Below are 16,173 nucleotides of genomic sequence, written 5' to 3'. Positions count from 1 at the left end.
ATATAGTGGTCGATTCTCTTTCTCAAATGTGGGCTTGTAAAGTTTTAGCTTTTATTGAGCTTCATAGTAGTGATTGGATTAAAGGGTTGCAAGAAGGTTATCTTTTGGATCAAGAACCCAATCATGTATTTTAAAAATTCCAACAAGGAATAATTAAAACTCTCATTGTTTGTTTAGAAATGATCTCATTTGGTTTAACTACAAGATTGTCATCCCTTACACTTCTTGTTTTAAGTAGAAAATCATGAAAGAGATGTATTCTTCATCAACAAGTAGACACTTAGGTGGTGTATTCAAGACCTATGATAATATTTCTAAGAGTTTTCATTGGAAGGGATTATGGAAGGATGTGAAAGACTATGAGTGCATTCCATGCCAAAAGAATAAAGACAACACTCATAAGCCATGTAGTTTATTGCAGCCCTTACCTATCCCTAAAGGAAAGTGGAAATACATAACCATGGATTTCATTACTAGCTTTCCCAGGACTAAGAAGGGATACAATAATATCTATGTGGTGGTGGTTAGACTCACCAAGGAAACTCATTTCATTCCCATGAAGACTCATTTCATTGTATCACAAGTGGGCAATAAGTTCATGGAGCGTATCTTTAAATTGCATGGATTACCATAGGTCATTATTCATGACAAGGACTCTAAATTTATGACAAACTTTTGGCAAGAAAATTTTAGTTCAATGGTCATTAAATTAGCTTCATCTATAGCTTACCATCCTCAAATTTATGGCAAAAGAGTCAATAAGTGGTTGGAAATTTATCTTAGGCATTTTTTTCATAATGTAGATAGCATCTGTGGGACTCATGGCTACACTTGGATGGGTTTTCCTATAATAAATCTATCTATTCTAGTATTGGTGTTTCTCCCCTTAAGGCCTTATAAAATTATAAAGTGTCCCTTTCTATAGTTCTATTCACTGAGAAGATTAATCTTTATGGAACATAAGAGTTAGAACTTATGCATGCTCTGCTTTAGCCATGCAAGTTGAATCTTTAAAAATCCCAAAGATCAGTTGAAGCTATATGGTGATAAGAAGAGATGCCCTATGGAGTGTCAAGAATGTGAGTTAGTATTGTTGAAAGTATCTAAGTCTCAATATTCCACTTTGATGGATGGTTGAAGTAAAAAAAGAAGCTTTTCTCCAAATCTATCATTGAGTATTTGATCAAATGGAAGGGTTACCACTTGAGGAGGCTACTTGGAGGCCAGCACTCATATTGAACAAATTGGTTGCTACTTAGTTATAGCTAGCTTTGTAATACTACTGATAGTACCAAGACAACATTTTACTTTTTAATAGATTTTAATTCGTCCCTGACTTAGAGTGAAGAGCAACTTACATATCCTAAAAGTACTACAAAAGAGCTTCATTTTGACATGTAGTACACCTCATTTAGATAAGTTTATCAAAAGTTATCCTTGATTTTGTCTAGCAAGGTTTGTTTTACACAACACATTATCTACTAGATGCAAATATCTTTTCATGAAGATTTTGTGGCCAATAATTTCTATTGAAGACATCTAGATATGTTCATCAAAGAGGCTTATACTTTAGTCTTCATTTCAACAAATATTTTGAGTTTTCCCAAATATTTTTGTATCTTTTGCACTAAAAAAAAAGTAGTACTTTGCCTTACCTATGATCATTACAACCATTGTAATGAATCCACTTTTTCTTTTAAGAGCGAAAACCTTTGGATAGGGATATAATGTAAAGGACTAAGAATATTTAATATTTGGGAAAAATAAACTATCAAGTCACATTGACTAGGTATAAGATGTAAAGGACTTGCATTTTTTTCATCATTCATCAATAACCAAAGCAATCTCTTCATCTTTCCTTTTCTTTCTTATTTCATGGCTTCCCTCTCCTTCTTTCTCTCATTCTAGTATTTCTCTCTTCTTGTTAGTATTTATCTCCCCTCTTTTCTCTCTCATTTCCACTCCTCTCTTCTGTTAATTCTCCTTCTTGACACAAATACAAAGCATTCATACAAATTTGATGCATTACATTAACTATAAGTGCTCCTCACAAATTGCAAACTTCCATTCTAACTCAATGCATTTCATATCAACTTTGTGATACACATCAGCATATACTTCCTTGCAATCTTAAAGCATCAAGTAATCTTAAAGGATGTAGAAAAAAAAAAGACAGTACACTCTCACCTAATATAATGCATCAAAGTTTTTTGATCGAGTATTAACCACAATATTGAATATTCACAAGTTCTTTAGATTGACATTAGTGACCTTAGTTTGAAAAAGTATCTATGTGACTTGAGTTCTTTATTAGCTACATATCAACTTGTTGAAATAGCTCATGTTGGAAATTATATAAATAATTTTCCACACTATAAATATAACATATCCTTAAGAAAATAGCAACACTCTAAATGCAATGAATCCTCTAGTTTCACAGGTGGTATTATTTATAATCCATAGAAACGCATACAAAGAAAATGGCATTAGATAATATAATTGATATTGTTATATAGGATATTTTGTTGTCTAACATAGGCTTACTATGCTTTTGTTAGTCATGTGCTATATGATAGCCTAGGTGAAAATTGAACCATTACATTAACATCTCATTCATACTGAGATATTTGTTTTTTCCAAAATTTAAATAACATCTTACCTTAAAGTAAGAAATGTCAAAACATTTTAAAGCCAAGGGAATTCTTTGATACCTTAAATTAATTTCAAATCTTTTTCCCCTTTACATTTGTAACATCACAAGGTATTGTACATGTGAAAAGTTCATAGAAAATTCTTCTAGATCATACTTTAGGTAAATCACACGAAATGTTAAAATACTCCATCATGGTGGCATCCTTCCTTAAGAATCGATACTCATCTTACTTTGTGTAAATAAGAAGCATGTCCATGTCGTCTTGAAGGTTGGTCCACCCTAACCATTGCCTCCAAGACAAAGACCTAGAAACTATGTTAACAACACTACAATGATATCACCAATAAGATATTATTGTTCATAAGAGAACACATATTGCTTGGTAAAAGTGAATCTAGAGTATCAAATCTAAGAGAATAAGTATAATGGATTTAAATATCTTTTAGAAAAAGTTTTCAAATTACTTAGTAAAGGTGAATCTAGTATATCAAATCTAAGGGTGTAAGTTAATAAATATTTAACCATATTTCATTACAATATCATTCAATTGTGTGTAAGAATGTATTTCATAACATACATTCATGTCATCACATGTATAACAAATACTTACCTCACTAGATGTATTCTTAGGGGCTAGGGATCCCTTTAGTCATGAATATTCGCATTTGTCTTAAATTTTATCTATCTATAATTTATTTTTGAAAGTTTAGTTGGTTGAGTTATAACTTTGAGATTTTTTTAGTCACCCACATTTCTAAGGCATATCCAAGTTATGAAGGCTCCTTTGCCATTCATGTGAAAGAAAAATTCAATGAAATATGATAAAATTTCCCCAACATTTTAAATTTTGGGGTATATACAGAAATATTCACCACATTTTCCTATACAATTTACATATATACTGATGATTTGATTATCAATGATTAGAAACATCCTAACATTTTAAGAGAATACCACACCAAATATTAAGATAATTAGTAAATCTCTATTGATAAAAAAGGTAAGGGCTATTCCAATGTTCTTATAATGAGCATCTTGAGGGTAAGAATCCAAATTGGGAAAAAGATGTGGTTGAATTGTAGGGATATTGTTGACCATACACATAAAACGCATCCTCAAATAGAGCTCGTGTACTATATTTTAAAATAAAAAAAACATGATGTACTTGGAGGTTGCACAAGAGGCACACATTTGCTAGCCTAATTTATTTTATCATATGGTTTGTACCCATCAATTAAGGGAGAGTCTCCCTACACCCACGTTGCATTTTGTGAATGTTTTCTAGCCAATAAACTTCATCTCCTTAGGAAACCTTAATTCATCTTATTATATGCCTATAGTAAAAGGGTACTCATCTTTCATGAATAAACAAGTCATTTGCTTTGTAAATTCATTCTATCATTGTACTTCCGTACTTTCCCTCTCATTCTCTTTTTAAATCTTAACATGGTATCTTGAGCAATAATAGTTATGGATCCTTGAGCTCCTATTACCCACTACACAAGCTTCTCTTCTTGCTCATCCTCATTGATATTGAAGGGGAGCTACTTTATGGCTTATTGAAATGGAGATATGGAGCTATCGCTTGGATTTAGTGCTATTTACCCTCTTCTTGCTAGTCAATTTTGGGTTGTATCCTTATCTTCATCCTAAAAACTAAGCTTCAAATACTCCAATTGAATATGAGCAAGAATGAGCTACTCTATGGTCACTACTATGTGCTGCTTTGTGCACTCATCAATGAGCTGCCATGAAATCACACTATTGATCATGCCTATAGATCAATGAGATTTTTCTATTTTTTGACTATGCAATCTATCCTAAATGCTGCTCATTCTCCTATTAGATTGATTTCTCATATATATGATTTGTATCAACTGGTAATAATCATGATCGATGTTGTCAAGGCATGCTACTACTATTCCAATAGAATTGAAATATATGAGTAGCTACTAAAAACACACTATGGAGATCTTGAAAACACATTAAAAATGAGTTGCTATGATTCCCAAAGCATGCTAAAGACTCTCATGGGCTGCTTGATACATCTACTACTCCTCCTAATAAATCTATTACTCCTCTTATCAGATCTACTGATTTTTTTTTTTGCTTTACTAATTTGAAGGCACCATTAATGGCATAGACATTCCTCATCACATTTTTCTTGTATTGTTGTTGCTTATACACTTCTACTTTAGCTCTATTCTTGGTTCATAGTGCTACTTCTATCCTGTGTTTCTAAACACAATATTATTCCTGCTACTATATTGTGTGACATCTTAGTTGTCTCAATCTATAAGCATGACTTTTAATGGGGAAAATTGTTCCACTAAGTTCAAAGGTTATGCATTTCATACTTAACAAACAAGAATCAAATTGATTTTAATGAAGAAAGGCTTATGGAGTATTGCCAATGACAAGGAGAAGAAGCCCCACAAAGTGGCTCAACAAATTTCTTGGAAAGCATGAGATGATAAAGCATAAGAGATCATCAAGCTTGAACTAAATGACACATACATACACCATGTTGATGGTTGTGATACCACCAAAGACACATGGGACTAGCTCAACAAATTGTTTTACTATTTAGTTAAAGATCTCCAAGTTTGCTCTTTTGATTAAGTTTTTTCGTCCTTGAAATGAAGTCTCAAACCCCTCTTACATCTCATTTGAATCATATGAAAGGACTTCTAACTCAACTTGGAGGGATTGAACTTAAAGTTAAAGAATACATTGCTATTGGTGTCTTATTCAAATCTTTGCTCGAAGAGTATGATCATGTGGTCACTACTCTTATTAACATGCCTTGTCCTAAGCTAGTTCAAGTTGAAGCCTCTCTTCTACAAGAGAAGGGATTGAAATTTGAAGAAGAGATCAACAATATTGCTCCAAAACATCAAAGAAAAGAGTTAAATCATTCATAAATTCATAAATGAACCCCTTATATGTAACTTTGTCATAAGCCTAGTCATATAGAAAAAGATCGTTTTCACATGAAGTGAGCTCAAAAAGTATTTCTTATGAAGATTTTCCAAGAAAGCGAAGATGAAGCTGAAGAAGAAAAGCATGAAGCATTATCCATGACTTTTAATAAGAAGAAGAAGAAGAAGAAGAAGAAGAAGAATAAAAACAAAAAAGAAGAAAGAAGAAGAAGGGAGCTAAGAAGGCTCCTCCAAATATATCTACTTATGAAGGATTGCTCTAAGTATCTGATTCTCTTTTGTAACTCTCTTTTGTAATAGCCTTTAGTAGAATCCTCATTGTCTAAATCCGAAGTCTCCTAAACCATCAAAACATCTGAGTAATAGGTGATAAAGCAAAGAATGACTCTGATAATCTTGAGTGGACAAGCCAATGTGCCTCTAAGTTGCTTAAGGGTGGATATGTCCCTGGTAACTCAGGGTGACCAAGCTCTTGTAAGATAGCCATGCACAAAGCTATCTATAATCCTAAGTTTGAAAGGGTGTGTTAAAATCACAAACACATGATGTAATTAGGAGGTTGCATGAGAGGCACACACTTCATAGCCTAATTATTTTATCCTATGTTTTGTACCCATCAATAAAAGGAGAGTCTCCCTACACTCACCTTGCATTACGTGAATGAATTTTAGCCTTAAACCTTATCTCTTTAGAAAACCCTAATCCATCTTATTATATGGCTATAAAAGGACACCCATATTTCATGAATAAACAAGTCATTTACTTTGTACTTTCATGATACATGTGTTAGCCATCATTATTGTTGAAGTAAGGATTTTGAGATGTTTGTGTTTCAACTACATTCACTGTTAACTATTTCATTCTTTAATACCACAATTTAGTTTCACACACACACACACACACACACACACACACACACACACACACACACACACACACACACACACACACACACACACACACACACACACACACACACACACACACACACACACACACACACACACACACACACACACACACACACACACACACACACACACACACACACACACACACACACACACACACACAGAAAATATATCTGTAGATAAATTAAATACACATCATATAGTAAGCATGGGTATCTTGCAATAACTCTAATTCATATAATAATGAGATTCATTTTTCTCATCATTCATGAGACAATGTAGTTATGAGAGTATATGTAAAGAGTAAGCTATGATGAGAGCCACACATAGATACTAGTCACACCAATTTGGGTATAAAATGTGTAAAAAGACCAAGTTAGGGCATCTAGAAATTATCAAAGAAGAATCTCTTCAACTTGATCAAGTTACCATGGCTTGCTCCCCTTCTTTCTCACTCATTTTACCTCTCTCTACTTCTCTACACTTTCTCTCTCTTATTCTCCCTCTTTCTTTCTCCTCTCTATAATATTCTCTCTCTCTAGTCCTCTTCTTTATAATTGGTGCTAGAGCTTAGTGCTTTGGTCCATTTTTCATTTTTCATTCTCAATTAAGCTCTCTTTTTAAAACTAGAGACCCCAATGACTCAAGCATCAACAATTGGTACAGAAAGGAGAACTACAATTAGCTAGTAGATTTCTTAGAAAACAAGTAAGAGCTATGGTTGGAGCTTTTGAATTATGTGGAGGTATTATGGTCAAGTAAGTAGGTTGTCACTAAGTTTTGTGCTTAGTTTTAGGGATTTTTGGAAAGGAGGCCCCGACAGGAGTTCGAGAAGGAACAAACTCCAAGTACTTTTTTCCCAAGACTTTCTCTGTCTCCTCCTACTAAAGCTACCATGAATCTCAGCCAATAAATCATCATTTCTCTCTTATGCATACCCTTCCCATGAATTCATGACACTCCAAGTGACTTTCTTGCTTACTCCTAAGCATCTTAATCACCCTTCTTGCTTGCAAAGAGCACCATGTGGGGTTTAGCAAAGTAGCTTGCAAAATACATTGCATTTTGTGTTGATGTCTTGGTATCACTATTTTTTCCCCCACTAAGCACCCCACCACTGATCAATGTTCAAGCCTCTTCTTCCTTGAGCAAAAGGGCACCCTCCATGGCTAGCTTTGAACCCCTTCTTCCCCTTTCTTGGTAACTCTCGACTCTTAAAGCAAACCATGTTGTGGATAGCAAAGGGCAACCATATCCACTCATTGAAAGCTTGCAATCCCTTCAAGAAACCTTTGAATCTTAGCCCCGAGGTCCATCTAGAGCCATTTTTGATTGAGTTTTTTGGAGATTGAAGACATGGAGCTCCAAGTAGAAGGATTCTTCATGGGGAGCCATGAAAGCTTCACCTAAGCTTTTAATTTCTTGAAGAGGAATCCAGACAAACCTTACCATAGTCTCATACATTAGTGCACATGCTTCAAATCCTTGAAGGGTATAACACATTGAAAGCATCTTATTCCCACAGGCTGATTTGTTGCAACATTTGGATCCTTTGATGAGACTTCATCCATTTACTCCAAGCATGGAAGAGGTATGTTTACTAAACCTTAATCTCTCTCTTAATCCATTTGCTAAGCCTTTGCTAGTCGTTTAAGAGATTTTAGGCATTCAACCCTCTTCTTCACTTAATCAATTTCATTACATGAAAGGGATCAATTGAAGGCATCATCCCACCCAAATTTTCTAATATAGTGTCTTAACAAATGTATTGGCAATGGGTTTAATGTATGGCATTTCAAGTTTATGTATGGATTGCTAAGTTTCTCCCAAACTCAAAAAACATTAGAACATCTCACCACTTTTGTTGCCCAATTAACTACCATTCTGTATAAGAGAAGGCAAGGATTTCAAGCTTGAAGCATGCCAACCTCCACCATTCGAGCAAGTATATGGTTCTCATACAGCATCATTGGAGGCATCAGTATCCCATCTAGTATTTATGAGGTTTATGAGACCTTCTATACAAAACAAGATCCTCTTTTGAGCTCTTATGTTATCCATGTAGCAAGCCCCCCAATGAGACCCTAGCATAGAATCCCATCCACTTTCTAAGAGATCTTCAAATATTGGTGGCCCCAATGGCATTTATGTGGCTTGACCCCAATCATGGATAGCATGGCATTAAAGGCTAGCATCACAATCATGGACATAATAGCACTAATGTCTAGCACAACATTCATGGGGGTAGCATGGGTTTAATGGGAAACATGGTATGAATGCACAACATGGATTTCATGGGCAACATGGTATGTGTGGGTGGTATGGCATGTATGGGCAATAAGGTTTTTATAGGTAGTACGGTGGCAATCACCATCCCCATCTGACTCTAAAGAATAGACCTCCAAGTTGGAGTCATACTTCAATATCTACTTGCGCCCCAATGACCAAAAAGTTATATTTACTTCTCTCCATTTGGAAGGTTTTTCCACACGAGGCTTGTTTTTAGCATACTTACCATCTCCATGTGGGTGAATTGCTAGCCTAAAGACACCTTGTTTTCTTTTAGCATTAAAGGAGTGGAAAGTGGAATGCCTTATGGGAGTTCTTTGCTTCCCAAAACTTTTCTAAAAACCCTCATTGTGGTATTTCCTTGTATATCTTTCAACCAATTTGGTTGGATCACATAGGGTACATGGTTTTTGAGCCATTATATTAGTAGAGAGGCTTGGCTCTAACCCATAGATATATTTGTGAAACTTGGCATCATCAGTGATGCTCTCAACATACATGGTCAAGTTCATGAATTGATTTGTTTATTTCCTTTACTGTGAGGTTACGATTGGTCAAGTTGATACCACCACCTTGCCAACCACTCCTTATCCATGGGGGACAAAAATGTGTATTTTAAAATCTTTCCAATCAATGAACTATTGATTCTCTCTACTTATGTTGCACCATAGGACATTTTTGGGATGAGGCAATTACTATTGTTGTACACTTGATAAATGGATCCCCATGTACTGCTCTTGACTATCAGATGTAGAGAATGTATGGTCTAGAAAACCTCCCTCATATACTCGTTTGCGTATATTTGGTTGTATGGCTTTTTGCCATGTTCCCAAGGACAAAGCAATAAGCTAGATCGTAAGTGTAAGAAATATATCTTTCTTGGTTATGGAGATGAAGGTGAGATGGGCTATTGCCTATGGGGTCCACAGGCTCAAAAGGTTATCTACAGCTATGATGTTATTTTCCATGAGAAGAAAATTCATAAGCAACCTAAGCATGTTGTTGAGGTATACAGGGTGATATTTTAGGAGGAGCATCCTACTATTGTATAGCTAGCTAGATAGCCTGCAATAGTGGCAGGTTGATGCCCTAGTGGCCTCGGTCCTTGATGCTCCATAGGATGTAAAGGCCCCATAGCCTATTTTGAGGCAGTCTACTAGACATAGACGATATCATGTGTAGTTTGAGCCCTCTATGGATTAAATTATAATGACAAATACTAGTGAGTCTCTTACTTATGATATGAGGCTATGTGCAAAGGTGATAATCACTCTTGGAAGAGGGCCATGTATTCAGAGCATGACTCATTGCAAAAAAATCATACATGGGATTTGGTTCCTTTGCCTAGTGGGAAGTGTGCTTTGCCATGCAAGTGGGTGTACAAGTTGAAAAGTACCCCTAGATGCACCCCAAGCCAACATGCATAGCCAGATTGGTTACTAAGAGTTTCAAGCAGGAGCGTGCATGGACTTTGATGAAGTCTTTTCTCTTGTTGTGAACAAGACTTGGTATTGGCTGCTTTGGTTGCTCAACTTGACTTGGATATTTATCAGATGGCTGTCAAGATAGATTTTCTTCATGGCAACTTGCATGATGATTTTTACATAAAGCAATCTAAGGGCCTTGTAGAACCTGGTAGGGATCACCTAGTGTGCAAATTGGGAAAGAGCCTTTATGGTCTTAAGTAGGAACCTAGGGAATGGTACCACAATTTTGACACTTTTATGCGTTCATAGAGATATTCCCATGGTGATATGTATATGTGCTTATATAAGAAGAAGGGTTGTGATGGTAACCTTATGGTTTTGATTCTCCATGTGGACGATATGGCGATTGTTAGGAGTGCTCATGATGAGCTAGATGCCTTGAAATATCAACTTAAGAAGATCTTTGAGATGAAGGACATAGGACAGGCCTCACATATTATTGGGATGTGCATTACGTGCGATCGCTCCAAGGGGATCCTTTACTTGTTACAAAAGAAGTACATGTAGAAGGTCGTTGAGCAATATTATTAGCAATAGGATGTCAATGGGTGTCCTTTAGCTTCTCATGTAAAGGTTGATAAGGCAAATTTTCTATAGTCCAATGAGGAGAAGGTCAAGATAGCCAAGATTGATGGGCATTGGATGAGATGACATCTTTTCTCATCCTATTGTACGTATGTACATTTGTGGACAATGAGTAATGATGGAGATATACCTCAATATCTTCATGAGTGATGGCCTTTTCAACATGAACTTATTGGACTCCATGCCCTTGAAAGCCTTGAAACTTATTTGGGCAGCACTTTCTTCCTTGTCTTGAGCTTTTCCACCTCATGTGCATTTATAGATGCCTCTCTACCTCACAAGTCTCAAGGATGAGGCTCTGATACCATGTTATGAAACATGGTTTGAGCAAGGAAATGAACGTGACTTATGGGGGAAAGAAGAATAGAAAGTAGATAACCATTATGCTATGAAAGAGACTTGATTGATTGATAATTTGTACCAAGTATAATCTTTTATAGCTTTTTAGCTAGGACACACTCTCTTCTCTTGGCTTATGGAATATGATACTTTGATGTACATTGTATGTGCCTTTAGCACTACCTCTAGCACCACACATTTTAACATTACTCCATAAAGATGTGGGTGATGAAGATACTATAGTGCTATCTTCATCATCAGCATACACATTAAGAGTCAAAAGTCATCATAATACTATGGGGTTAGCTAGAGGAACTGTGCAGGCTATATAACCACAAAATAAGAGGTCCACTCCTTGTAGTATCTTAGAGGGGATTGATTCACTGACATATATGCCTCCTCCTAGGATGAGGGGCAATGGGGATGGTTTGGGTCCATTGAATAGCTGACATGGCATCCATAAAGGAGGTATATGATGTAAAAAAAACTTATCCAAGAAAATCCAAAGGCACATATAGACTAGCAAACTGACAGTGAAGACAATCAAATTTTACTACTAGTATTGAATTGTCTATTACTAGGGGTCATGTCCAATAGTCTATCCTAGCATTTATAATTCGAAATAAATCTAATCTACATCTTTATTTTAATGTTACAACTGTCCTTATAGTGCTCTGCTTCTTGGTTCTTTGTATGATTGCCTCAAATGATTTCAATTTTTCTATGAGGACATCCTAGACTTAATGTATGGATGGTGTGTGGATTTGTGGATATGATCTCCTTTTGCACACAAAATAATGTCTTCATAATGATTATCATACTAAAAACATTGTGGTTCAGTCTACCACAACATCAAGGAGAATGTTCATTCTACATCATCAATAGGATCATGTCTACATAGTTTAACAAGCCCTATCACTACAAGATATAGACCTTATACCGAAGTTTAAAGCGATGGAAATACAAACAACAAAATTTGCCCCCGTCATCGCAAAAAGCGTCGCATTGGCGATGCCATAGAAACGTCGCTATTGGCGTCGCTATCTTACAAAGTCCTCCAAATATGTCCTGTGGCTACCACTCCCAAGATGATGGACCACTCCGGCCTCGAGTCGTGCCCTCGCCGCCTGCTGACTCCAACGTCTTGGCGAATCTGTAGCCTCCTCCCTCAGTCGGCGGCAGTCATCTACATCTAACCACTCGGGCTTTGCAGCCCCACTCTTGATTTCCTTGCATGCGTCAGATCGTCTATGTGACATGTATGCACACATGCAATCCATCATCCAGCCCATAGAGAATCTATCTGCTGCGGCTGGCACCGGAAACTCCTCGTGCAAGGATGCTACTATGTAGTCCTTGCTCCCCTCCGGTATGTTCTTCCAATGATCCAGGATGTTGTGCCAAAAAACTTGTTGGCAACACTCTCTCATGCGAGCTATCACCATCCTCCCCTCATCATTCATGATGATGGCTCCTGACCTACTATCAACCAGGTATCCATAACCCCTAGGAGTCTATCTAAGATGGGTCCTCTCCCATCTCCGTCCACACTCCTGGGCAAATCCAGGAGACCCCTCTACATCCGGTGTATCGATGGGGGTAACCTCTCTCGGAGTGGCACTCAAAGGGGTGCCACCTATTGACGGCTGCGCAAAAGCCAGAGTAACTGGAGTAGACATCCCCACAGGTGTGACAAATCCTGGAGGTGACGCAACTCCAGTTGAACGATGAGACGGAGACACCACATTCGTGTCTCCACAGCAGCATCCCCCTGATCCCGATGCAGTCCCTCCCTCTGGCCCAAGTCGTGAGTGTCAAGATCGTCTGCTCGAAGCTGAAGCATCTGATCGCGCTGAAGTAGATCTAGCAAAGTGCCCTGACGAAGAACGAGACAGCTCCTGGTCTGCCATCTCTCTGAATCTCGTGAGCTGGTCTGGAGACATGCATGCCATCATGTCCTGAAACTCCTCATCGCTCATCCCTCGACTCATCTTGAAAATGTCACCTGCACAGATAAAAAATGGTGTTAGAATAATCAATTTAAACTATACAAAGCACAGTAATATAAATCATTTTTAAAAAATCCCTCTTAAAATGCATATCTTATGTACCTTTATGGAAGATCTAAACAACGAATTGAGTAATACAATTCTCCAAGAATGAAGTATCCTATGGTCCCATGTTAATCTCCTGACACAACTCTGCATACACTAGAAGGTCGATAGACATGTCAGAACAAAAGAATGAGTCTGCCTCGTTCTCAAAAAATTCTTGGACTCCTGTATTTCCATCATTGTTAGCCGATGCGGGCTCCAAGCTTGCGGCGGCCTCCACCCCTTGTAATATCGACCCCTCTATTTGCATATTATCTTCATCTATGCCCGGAACATCGCTTTGATCATATACTCTCGCACTTCGAGGAGTTGAAGGTATAACATACCACCATCGAGGTTGTCGAGTGTTTGGATAGAAGATTACCTATTCACAAACACGTACAAAGAGAGTTCAAACCATTGTGACATAAACCATGTCGTATTACAATTAGCAAGCAAATGACTCTATACACATGTTCACAATGGGCCAGTAACACAAAGGTGTCGCGCAAATCCATCCATTTTTTTTCGGAATCTATTTCGAGAAATCCAGATGGACCTCGTCGTACTGTTGCTCCAGCTCCTCCAAGTACCACTTTGAACCACTGCACATCGAATAGTATCATGGAGAAGCTACGGTAATCCACCGTAATAATACTTTGCAAGTTCCCAAAATACTCCATCTCATCCACAACCGTGTTTGGATCCGTTGCTCGTCGTCGGCTCTCTTGCTCAAACCTTTCCATGACACCACAGTTCATTGTGGAGCGCATTTTGTCAATATGCTCCACACAAAAATGCCGTCCGCGCGACCACGCTGCACTATATATTTTGTACTGTACATTGAAACACTCAAATTAGATGGCGCATATAAAATTGAGATACGAGATATTCTAAATCCCTCATCACCTTTGGACTACATCCCCTCGAGAACTCCCACTCTTCCATTGAGACCTCTGTCCCTTCGTTGGATGCTGCGGTCAAGGCTCCATGCAACCATCGTGTTGACATAAACCGTGGCATCTCCTCCATGCCTTCGAGATATCGAATCGGTCGATGACACGTACTGCGTCGGAATTTAGCTCGCGCTTCCTCTCGGTCTTGCCTTACAATCTAGTACTTGGCGAGCCACGTCTCCATGGAGGCATGGTGCAACATACAAAAGCGATTCACCTTCTCTTCCATTGAGGCATCCATTCTTTTTTCTACCCCATTTCCAACCACCACATCTCCAGTCAGTCTATCATCGTCCTTCAGCGTCCATAACATTTCATTGTCTGGTTCCACCGTTGGTAGCCATTGTGAGATATGCACTAACACCTCTGACACCAACCAACCTTCCGCCATGCTACCTTCTGGCCGAGCTCGTTGTCGCACAAAGCCTTTCAGGGTTTTCATGAAGTGCTCCAGGAAGAACATCCATCGCGTATGGACAGGTCTAGCAATCTCCACTTCGTCCACAAGATGCATAAGAAGGTGGACTTGTATCGTGAGCATGCTAGTGGGCAGGTATTTCTCAAAGAGACAGACTGTCTCCACTGCTCTCCGCCTCGCGGATTCAATAGAGGACGTCTTAATCTCTTTCTGTGAGATCCATTGCACCAAAGTCGACAACTTGTAAATGGCCCTGCGAATTTATGGAGTAAGGCATCTTGCGATCGTGATCGGTAGGACAAACTGCCACAAATGAGAAAGCATTATGAATAATGGCCACTTTTCAAATTGCAAAATGCCCACGCTGATTACAATCCATTCTGTTCACAAACCTGACATATCTTATGCCAATCATGGGATTTTAGCCCCGACAATTGGTCATCTTTAGAAAATGCGGACCTGAGAGAACGCATCATACCCATCAGAGTGTGGATAGACTTGATTACTTGCTTCACAATGCGCTCTTCTTTGGTGGACAAAACCCAAGGAGCACGAGGAAGCTGCACTCCCCCTTCAGCACTCGACTGCGGACAAAGCGCCTCCATCTTACCTACCTCCTTCAAATCCATTCGTGACCCTACACTGTCTCTCTTTCCTGTGATGTGGTCCCATAGCAAGCTGCCCACATTCTTGAAAATATGCATGGGATCTAACAAGTGGTTGACCTGTAAGTAGGTCCAATATGGCAACTCGTAGAAAACTGAGAATCGTCGCATTCCATTTGGATGTGATTCCGGGTTTACCAATTTCAGCTCGTACCAGCTTGCGGCATTCATACGTGTTGGAGGTCGTCTAAGAAAACCTTCCCTGAGTTCATGATCCTCCGGCAAGAAAGCGGCGTGTCCTTGATATACCATCTTCTTCATGGTTCGTGACCTTCGGGAGTCTAACTGTGGCCCACACAATGGACATGCATGATAACCTGAGGTAACCAGACCTGTAAGGCGAGCCACGACCTAGTGAATACTTGATTGAATGAGATAAAATATAGATATTACCAGTGAGAACGGAGGTCTGCTCACCTGAGCACTCTCCCAATCCTGGAAAGTCATGCATCGTCCACATGAGAGTGGCTCGAATATTGGCTGACCGCCGACCATCGCGCCTGCTCATATCTTGCATAGTGACTCTCTCCTCCCACAAAATCTTAAGCTCATCGACTAATGGATGAAGATACACGTCCATATTTTTTACTTTGTAGCGGCCCGGGACGAGCAAGCTAAGGATGAGATGTCCTTTCTTCGTAGAAAGCCATGGAGGGATGTTGTAGTTGACAAGCACTATAGGCCACACACTGTAAGAAGTCGAGCACAGACTGAATGGGTTCACACCATCCATGGCGAGACTGAGCCGAAGATTCCTTGGCTCTTGCGCAAAGCCTGGGAAGGTAGAGTCAATGTGGCTCCATGCATGTGAATCCGCTGATATTTGTTGAACTCC

The sequence above is a fragment of the Lygodium microphyllum genome, chromosome 5 (genome assembly GCF_053477565.2).
Source record: "Lygodium microphyllum isolate KBCC chromosome 5, Lygodium_microphyllum_v1.1.10, whole genome shotgun sequence".
Taxonomy (NCBI): domain Eukaryota; kingdom Viridiplantae; phylum Streptophyta; class Polypodiopsida; order Schizaeales; family Lygodiaceae; genus Lygodium; species Lygodium microphyllum.
The sequence above is the reverse complement of the archived record's forward strand: the minus strand, read 5'-3'. Positions refer to the sequence as shown.